Source organism: Chiloscyllium plagiosum, chromosome 17, assembly GCF_004010195.1.
Source record: "Chiloscyllium plagiosum isolate BGI_BamShark_2017 chromosome 17, ASM401019v2, whole genome shotgun sequence".
Taxonomy (NCBI): Eukaryota; Metazoa; Chordata; class Chondrichthyes; order Orectolobiformes; family Hemiscylliidae; genus Chiloscyllium; species Chiloscyllium plagiosum.
The window spans coordinates 15,701,466-15,708,597 of record NC_057726.1 but is presented as its reverse complement, the minus strand read 5'-3'; the positions used below and the strand labels follow the sequence as shown (position 1 = coordinate 15,708,597).

General features: G+C 51.9%; 1 protein-coding gene across 3 annotated transcripts in view; it reads right to left on the bottom strand.

The window, feature by feature from the left end:
• gse1b (Gse1 coiled-coil protein b) overlaps positions 1-7,132 on the bottom strand; it is a 602,615-nt gene that overhangs the window by 487,140 nt on the left and 108,343 nt on the right. The gene's annotated exons all lie outside the window — the stretch shown is intronic.

Below are 7,132 nucleotides of genomic sequence, written 5' to 3'. Positions count from 1 at the left end.
TATCTGTGTTAGAGGGAGCCTCACGGTGGGGTAATGTGTGTATCTATGTCAGAGAGATCCTCACGGTATGGTAATGTGTGTATCTGTGTCAGAGAGAGCCTCACTGTGGGGTTATGTGTGTATCTGTGTCAGAGGGAGCTTCACGGTGGGGTAATGTGTGTATCTATGTCAGAGAGATCCTCACGGTATGGTAATGTGTGTATCTGTGTCAGAGGGAGCCTCACGGTGGGGTAAAGTGTGTATCTGTGTCACAGGGAGCCTCACGGTGGGGTAATGTGTGTATCTGTGTCACAGGGAGCCTCACGGTTGGGTAATGTGTGTATCTGTGTCAAAGGGAGCCTCACGGTTGGGTCTTGTGTGTATCTGTGTCAGAGGGAGCCTCACAGTGGGGTAATGTGTGTATCTGTGTTAGAGGGAGCCTCACGGTGGGGTAATGTGTGTATCTGTGTCAGAGAGAGCCTCACTGTGGGGTTATGTGTGTATCTGTGTCAGAGGGAGCCTCACGGTGCGGTATTGTGTGTATCTGGGTTAGAGGCACCCTCACGGTGGGATAATGTGTGTATTTGGGTTAGAGTGAGCCTCACGGTGGGGTAATGTGTGTATCTGTGTCACAGGGAGCCTCACGGTGGGGTAATGTATGTACCTGTGTCAGAGAGAGCCTCACGGTGGGGTAATGTGTGTATCTGTGTCAGAGGGAGCATCACTGTTGGGTATTGTGTGTATCTGTGTTAGAGGGAGCCTCACGGTGGGGTAATGTATGTATCTGTGTCAGAGGGAGCCTCACGGTGGGGTAATGTGTGTACCTGGGTTAGAGCGAGCCTCACGGTGGGGTATTGTGTGTATCTGGGTTAGAGGGTGCCTCACGGTGGGGTAATGTGTGTATCTGTGTCAGAGGGAGCGTCACGGTGGGGTATTGTGTGTATCTGTGTCAGAGTGTGCCTCACGGTGAGGTATTGTGTGTATCCGTGTCAGAGGGACCCTCATGGTGGGATAATGTTTGTATTTGGGTTCGAGGGAGCCTCACGGTGGGGTAATTTGTGTATCTGTGTTAGACGGAGCCTCACGGTGGGTGAATGTGTGTATCTGTGTTAGACGCAGCCTCACGGTGGGTGAATGTGTGTATCTGTGTTAGACGCAGCCTCACGGTGGGGTAATGTGTGTATCTGTGTCAGAGGGAGCCTCACGGTGGGGTAATGTGTGTACCTGTGTTAGAGGGAGACTGACGGTAGGATAATTTGTGTATCTGTGTTAGAGGGGGCCTCACGGTGGGGTAATGTGTGTATCTGGGTTAGAGGGAGACTGACGGTAGGATAATTTGTGTATCTGTGTTAGAGGGGGCCTCACGGTGGGGTAATGTGTGTATCTGGGTTAGAGGGAGCATCACGGTGGGGGGAATTGTGTATCTGTGTTAGAGTGAGCCTCACGGTGGGGTAATGTGTGTATCTGTGTCAGAGGGAGCCTCACGGTGGGGTAATGTGTGTATCTGTGTTAGAGGGAGACTCACGGTTGGGTAATGTGTGGATCTGTGTCAGAGGGAGCCTCACGGTGGGGTAATTTGTGTATCTGTGTCAGAGGGAGCCTCACGGTGGGCTATTGTGTGTATCTGTGTCAGACAGAGCCTCACGGTGGGGTAAATTGTGTATCTGTGTTAGAGGGAGCCTCACGGTGGGGTAATGTGTGTGTCTGTGTCAGAGGGAGCCTCACGGTGGGGTAATGTGTGTATCTGTGTCAGAGGGAGCTTCACGGTGGGGTAGTGTGTGTATCTGTGTCAGAGGGAGCCTCACGGTGGGGTAATGTGTGTATCTGTGTCAGACAGAGCCTCACGGTGGGGTAATGTGCGTATCTGGGTCAGAGGGAGCCTCATGGTGGGGTAAAGTATGTATCTATGTTAGAGGTAGCCTCACGGTGGGGTAATGTGTGTATCTGTGTCAGAGGGAGCCTCATGGTGGGGTAATGTGTGTATCTGTGTCAGAGGGAGCCTCAAGGTGATGTAATGTGTGCATCTGTGTCAGACAGAGCCTCACAGTGGGGTAATGTGTGTATCTGTGTCAGACAGAGCCTCACAGTGGGGTAATGTGTGCATCTGTGTCAGACAGAGCCTCACAGTGGGGTAATGTATGTATCTGTGTCAGAGAGAGCCTCACGGTTGGTAATGTCTGTATTTGGGTTCGAGGGAGCCTTACGGTGGGCTAATTTGTGTATCTATGTTAGGGGAAGTCTCACGGTTGGGTTATGTGTGTATCTGGGTTAGAGGGTGCCTCACGGTGGGGTAATGTGTGTATCTGTGTCAGAGGGTGCCTCACGGTGGGGAATGTGTGTATATGTCTTACAGGGAGCCTCACGGTGGGGTAATGTGTGTATATGTCTTAGAGGGAGCCTCACGGTGGGCTATTGTGTGTATCTGGGTTAGTGGGTGCCTGACGTGGGGTAATGTTTGTATCTGAGTTAGAGGGAGCCTCACTGTTGGGTAACTTGCGTACCTGTGTTAGAGGGAGCCACACGGTGGGGTAATGTGTGTATCTGGGTTAGAGGGAGCCTCACGGTGGGGTAACGTGTGTATCTGGGTCAGGGGGAGCCTCACGGTGGGGTAATGTATGTATTTGGGTTAGAGAGAGCCTCACGGTCGGGTAATATGTGTATCTGGGTTAGAGTGAGCCTCACCGTGGGGTAATGTGTGTATCAGTGTCAGAGGGAGCCTCACGATGGGGTAATGTGTGTATTTGTGTCACAGGGACCCTCACCGTGGGGGAATATGTGTATCTGTGTTAGAGGGAGCCTCACGGTGGGGTATTGTGTGTATCTGTGTTAGAGGGAGCCTCAAGGTGGGGTAATTTGTGTATCTGTGTTAGAGGGAGCCTCACGGTGGGGTAATTTGTGTATCTGTGTCAGAGGGAGCCTCACGGTTGGGTATTGTGTGTATCTGTGTTAGTGGGAGCCTCACGGTTGGGTATTGTGTGTATCTGTGTTAGAGGGAGTCTCAGGGTGGGGTATTGTGTGTATCTGTGTTAGAGTGAGCCTCATGGTGGGGTAATGTGTGTACCTGTGTCAGAGGGAGCCTCACGGTTGGGTATTGTGTGTATCTGTGTTAGAGGGAGCCTCACGGTTGGGTATTGTGTGTATCTGTGTTAGAGGGAGTCTCAGGGTGGGGTATTGTGTGTCTGGGTTCGAGGGAGCCTCACGGTGGGGTATTGTGAGTATCTGGGTTAGAGGGAGCCTCACGGTGAGGTATTGTGTGTATCCGTGTCAGAGGGAGCCTCACGGTGGGAGAATGTTTGTATTTGGGTTAGAGGCAGCCTCACGGTTGGGTATTGTGTGTATCTGTGTCAGAGGGAGCCTCACGGTGGGGTAATTTGTGTATCTGTGTTAGAGGAAGACTCACGGTGGGGTAATTTGTGTATCTGTGTTAGAGGGAGCCACACGGTTGGGTAATGTGTGTATCTGTGTCAGAGGGAGCCTCACGGTGGGGTAATTTGTGTATCTGTGTTAGAGGGAGACTCACGGTGGGGTATTGTGTGTATCTGTGTTCGAGGGAGCCTCACGGTGGGGTATTGTGTGTATCTGTGTTAGAGGGAGCCTCAGGGTGGGGTAATTTGTGTATCTGTGTTAGAGGGAGCCTCACGGTGTGGTAATTTGTGTATCTGTGTCAACGGTGTGGTAATTTGTGTATCTGTGTCAGAGGGAGACTCACGGTGGGGTATTGTGTGTATCTGTGTTAGAGGGAGCCTCACGGTGGGGTAATTTGTGTATCTGTGTTAGAGGGAGCCTCACGGTGGGGTATTGAGTGTATCTGTGTTAGAGGGAGCCTCACGGTGGGGTAATTTGTGTATCTGTGTTAGAGGGAGCCTCACGGTGGGGTAATGTATGTATCTGTGTCAGAGGGAGCCTCACGGTGGGGTAATGTGTGTATCTGTGTCAGAGGGAGCCTCACGGTGGGGTAATGTGTGTATCTGTGTCAGACGGAGCCTCACGGTGGGGTAATGTGTGTATCTGTGTCAGAGGGAGCCTCATGGTGGGGTAATGTGTGTATCTGTGTCAGAGGGAGCCTCATGGTGGGGTAATGTGTGTATCTGTGTCAGAGGGAGCTTCACGGTTGGTAATGTCTGTATTTGGGTTCGAGGGAGCCTTACGGTGGGCTAATTTGTGTATCTATGTTAGGGGAAGTCTCACGGTTGGGTTATGTGTGTATCTGGGTTAGAGGGTGCCTCATGGTGGGGTAATGCGTGTATCTGGGTTACAGGGTGCCTCACGGTGGGATAATGTGTGTATCTGGGTTAGAGGGAGGCTCACGGTGGGGTTATGTGTGTATCTGTGTCAGAGGGAGACTCACGGTGGGGTATTGTGTGTATATCTCTTAGAGGGAGCCTCGCGGTGGGCTATTGTGTGTATCTGGGTGAGAGGGAGCCTCACTGTTGGGTAACTTGCGTACCTGTGTTAGAGGGAGCCACACGGTGAGGTAATGTGTGTATCTGGGTTAGAGGGAGCCTCACGGTGGGGTAATGTGTGTATCTGGGTCAGGTGAGCCTCACGGTGGGGTAATGTGTGTATTTGTGTCACAGGGACCCTCACCGTGCGGGAATGTGTGTATCTGTGTCACAGGGACCCTCACTGTGGGGGAATGTGTGTCTCGGTGTCAGAGGGTGCCTCACGGTGGGGTAATGTGTGTATCTGTGTCAGAGGGAGCCTCAGGGTGAGGTATTGTGTGTATCTGGGTTAGAGGGAGCCTCACGGTGGGGTAATGTGTGTGTCTGTGTCAGAGGGAGCCTCACAGTGGGGTAATGTGTGTATCTGTGTTCGAGGGAGCCTCACGGTGGGGTAATGTATGTATCTATGTTAGAGAGAGCCTCACGGTGGGGTAAATTGTATATGTGTGTTAGAGGGAGCCTCACGGTGGGGTAATGTGTGTGTCTGTGTCAGAGGGAGCCTCACGGTGGGGTAAATTGTATATCTGTGTTAGAGGGAGCCTCACGGTGGGGTAATGTATGTATCTATGTTCGAGAGAGCCTCACGGTGGGGTAATGTGAGTATCTGTGTTAGAGGGAGCCTCACGGTGGGGTAATATGTGTATCTGTGTTAGAGGGAGCCTCACGTTGGGATAATGTATGTATCTATGTTAGAGGGAGCCTCACGGTGGGGTAAAGTGTATATCTGTGTTAGAGGGAGCCTCACGGTGGGGTAATGTATGTATCTGTGTCAGAGGGAGCCTCACGGTGGGGTAATGTGTGTATCTGTGTCAGAGGGAGACTCACGGTGGGGTAATGTGTGTATCTGTGTCAGACGGAGCCTCACGGTGGGGTCATGTGTGTATCTGGGTTAGAGCGAGCCTCACGGTGGGGTAATGTGTGCATCTATGTTAAAGGGTGCCTCACGATTGGGTATTGTGTGTATCTGTGTCAGAGGGAGCCTCACGGTGGGGTAATGTGTGTATCTGTGTCAGAGGGAGCCTCACGGTTGGGTATTGTGTGTGTCTGGGTTAGAGGGAGCCTCACGGTGCGGTAATGTATGTATCTGTGTCAGAGAGAGCCTCACGGTGGGATTATGTGTGTATCTGGGTTAGAGGGTGCCTCATGGGGGGGTAATGCGTGTATCTGGGTTACAGGGTGCCTCACGGTGGGATAATGTGTGTATCTGGGTTAGAGGGAGGCTCACGGTGGGGTTATGTGTGTATCTGGGTTAGAGGGAGACTCACGGTGGGGTATTGTGTGTATCTGTGTCAGAGGGAGCCTCACGGTGGGGTAATGTGTGTATATCTCTTAGAGGGAGCCTCACGGTGGGCTATTGCGTGTATCTGGGTTAGAGGGAGCCTCACTGTTGGGTAACTTGCGTACCTGTGTTAGAGGGAGCCACACGGTGAGGTAATGTGTGTATCTGGGTTAGAGGGAGCCTCAGGGTGAGGTAATGTGTGTATCTGGGTTAGAGGGAGCCTCACGGTGGGGTAATGTGCGTATCTGTGTCAGAGGGAGCCTCACGGTGGGGTAATATGTGTATCTGTGTTAGAGGGAGCCTCACGGTGGGGTATTGTATGTATCTGTCTTAGAGGGAGCCTCACGGTTGGGTATTGTGTGTATCTGTGTCAGAGGGAGCCTCACGGTGGGGTAATGTATGTATCTGTGTTAGAGGGAGCCTCACATTGGGGTAATGTATGTATCTGTGTTAGAGGGAGCGCCATGGTGGGATAATGTGTGTATTTGGGTTAGAGGGTGCCTCACGGTGGGGTAATGTGTGTACCTGTGTCAGAGTGAGCCTCACGGTGGGGTAATGTGTGTATCTGTGTCAGATGGAGCCTCACGGTCAGGTGTTGTGTGTATCTGTGTCAGAGGGAGCCTCACGGTGGGGTAATGTGTGTATCTGTGTCAGATGGAGCCACACGACGGGGTAATGTGTGTATCTGTGTCAGAGGGAGCCTCACGGTGGGATAATGTGTGTATTTTGTTTAGAGTGAGCCTCACGGTGGGTAATGTGTGTATCTGTGTCAGAGGGAGCCTCACGGTGGGTATTGTGTGTATCTGTGTTAGAGGGAGCCTCACGATTGGGTATTGTGTGTATCTGAGTTAGAGGGTGCCTCATGGTGGGGTATTGTGTGTACCTGTGTCAGAGGGAGGTATCTGTGTTAGAGGGAGCCTCACGATTGGGTATTGTGTGTATCTGGGATAGAGGGTGCCTCATGGTGGAGTATTGTGTGTACCTGTGTCAGATGGAGCCACACGGTGGGGTAATGTGTGTGTCTGTGTCAGAGGTAGCCTCACGGTCAGGTGTTGTGTGTATCTGTGTCAGAGGGAGGCTCACGGTGGGATAATGTGTGTATTTTGGTTAGAGTGAGCCTCACGATTGGGTAATGTGTGTGTCTGTGTCAGAGGGAGCCTCACGGTCAGGTGTTGTGTGTATCTGTGTCAGAGGGAGCCTCACGGTGGTGTAATGTGTGTATCTGTGTTAGAGAGAGCCTCAGGGTGCGGTATTGTGTGTATTTGGGTTAGAGGGAGCCTCACGGTGGGGTATTGTGTGTATCTGTGTCAGAGGGAGCGTCACGGTGGGGTAATGTATGTATCTATGTTAGAGGGAGCCTCACGGTGGGGTATTGTGTGTATCTGTGTCAGAGGGAGCGTCACGGTGGGGTAATGTATGTATCTATGTTAGA